At 39.5% G+C, this 2635-nt stretch overlaps 1 pseudogene; it reads right to left on the reverse strand.

Moving 5' to 3' along the window:
- Positions 1-1321: 1321 nt before the first annotated feature.
- On the reverse strand, positions 1322-2429 carry LOC122750810 (annotated as a pseudogene).
- Positions 2430-2635: the final 206 nt, after the last annotated feature.

The following is a 2635-nucleotide window of genomic DNA, read 5'->3' on the forward strand; positions in this document are numbered from 1 at the left end:
TGTAATCAAATTGATCCATTTTGCATTTCAAAATATTCTTTTTATTGTTTTGTAATAAATTCTTCCCTTCTCCATAGATATGATCTAAACTATTCCTTGCTCTCCTAATTTGCTTATGGCAAATTTATTTCTAAATCATGTACCCGTTTGGATCTTAGATTAGTATATAATATGAGATATTCTTCTATGCCTAGTTTACATGATACTATTTTCCAGTTTTCCACCACTCTATTAGCCAGTACCAAATAGTTTTGATGATTGCTCCTTTATAATATATTTTTAGACTTTTTATGGCCAGACCACCTTTTTTTGCATTTTTTCATTAATTATCTTGACATTCTTAACCTTTTGTTCTTCCAGATAAGTTTTATTATTTTTTCTAGCTCTATAAAATATATTTTGTTAATTTGATTGGTATGGCACTAAATAAGTAAATTAATTTACATCACATTGTCATTTTATCATATTAATTCGGCCTGCCAATGAACAATCAATACTTTTCTTATTTTTTAAAGGTGACTTTATTTGTGTGAATAGTACTTTGTAATCGTGTTCATATAGTTCCTGGGTTTGTCTTGGAAGGTAGATTCCCAAGTATTTTATATTGTCTAGAATTATTTTATTTTATTTTTTCAAGTTTCTTTAATGTGTACACTTTTATTTGAATTGGTCTTATGTCAGTGTATAAGTAAAGCTCTCCTCCCTTTCCCCCAAGTATGGGCACCAATCTCAGAACTCGTGGGGAGACTGTGAAGTCTTCATTCACATTTATGTTGGGGGCAGGGAGGAAATTTAAGGGGCCACTCATTATGGCTGAGAACTAAAACAAAATAGGGACAAGTATTAAGGCTGAAGATACAAAAAGTTGTTTTTTTTTAAACGATTACCTAATTTACATGTAAAGCAGTACTGTGTACCCCCCACCCCTTCCCCTCTGGATTTTTAAGTAACTCCTTTGCTTTAATTTGAGCAGAACCGCCTTCATAGAGGCAAGTAACTCACTAACATGTAATAATTTTGGGGAAGACTATTTTAAAAAGAAAAAGTACAATCAGAGTCCTGAAGACTCACTGTAGAACTTTGGGGATGTTTGCCTCCAACATCATTAACTACTCTTCACCTTCACCATTTCAGTTTTTAAGTCCTGAGTCAAGCACCAAACCAAACAAAACAAAACAAAACAAAACAAATAAAAAATAAAGCCATGACAATTTCATCTTTTTTTTTTCTTGGTCAATTAACATGTCACACCCTTTGACCAAAACAAAACAAAACAAAAAAACAGAACAACCACAACAACAAAAAAGCACAAACAATCCATTTAGAAGTATTTGCAGTGAACAATGGAGGGCCCAGATCCATTATACTCCTGCTTGCTGATCCATATCTGCTGAAAGGTGGAAAAATATGCCACAATGTAGCCTCCAATCCAGACAGAGTATTTGCGCTCAGGTGAGGCAATGATCTTGATTTTAATTGTGCTGGGGGCTAGGGCTGTAACCTCCTTCTGCATCCTGTCAGCAATGCCTGGGTACATGGTGGTAACACCAGACAATACAGTATGGCATAGACATCCTTACGGATGTCAACATCTCACTTCATGATGGAGTTGAAGGTAGTTTCGTGGACTCCACAGGATTCCATACTGGAAGAGAGCTTCTGGGCATCAGACCTTCTCATTGGCAATCGTGATAACCTGACCCTCAGGGAGCTCATAGCTCTTTTCTAGAGAAGAGCTGGAAGCAGCAGTGGCCATCTCCTGCTCATAGTCTAGGATGACTTAGCACACCTTCTCCTTGATGTCACATATGATTTCCCTCTCAGCTGTGGTAGTGAAACTGTACCCTCTCTTGGTCTGGATCTTCATGAGGTAGTCCATCAGATCATGGCCAGCCAGCTCCAGATGGAGGATGGCATGGGGAAGGGCATAACCTTCATAGATGGGCACAGTGTGGGTCACACCATCACCAGAGTACATCAAAACACCAGTGGTACAACCAGAGGTATTCAGAGGCAGCACATCCTGCATAGCAACATACATGGCTGGGGTGTTGAAGGTCTCAAACATAATCTGAGTCATCTTTTCTCTGTTGGTTTTGTGTTTCTGGGGGGTTTCTGTGAGCAGCACAGGATGCTCTTCACGGGCCACATGGAGCTCATTGTAGAAAGTATGATCCCAGATCTACTCCATGTCATCCCAGTTGGTGACAATACCATGTTCAATAGGATACTTCAGGGTCAGAATATCTCTCTTGCTCTGGGCCTCATCCCCCATGTAGCTGTATTTCTGGCCAATACCCACCATCACACCCTACTGTCTGGGGAGCCCAACAATGGAAGACAGCTTGAGGGGCATTGTCTCCTGCAAAGCTAGCTTTGCACATTCCAGAGCCATTGTCAACAACGAGAGCAGCAATATCATCATCCATGCCAAACTTTGAAGTGGCAAGTTTGAACCCTTAAGAGAAAGAAGGTGGTGCCCCACCTGGAGGCAGGGAGGAGGCAAGTACACTCTGGATGGAAGAACTCACAACTTGTGTACAGTTATTCTAAATTAATTTCTCTTCCTATCTCTTCCTGTTGGGCTTTGTTGGTCATATATAGCAATGCTGATGATTTATGTGGGTTTTTTGTA

This window comes from Dromiciops gliroides, chromosome 3, assembly GCF_019393635.1.
Source record: "Dromiciops gliroides isolate mDroGli1 chromosome 3, mDroGli1.pri, whole genome shotgun sequence".
Taxonomy (NCBI): domain Eukaryota; kingdom Metazoa; phylum Chordata; class Mammalia; order Microbiotheria; family Microbiotheriidae; genus Dromiciops; species Dromiciops gliroides.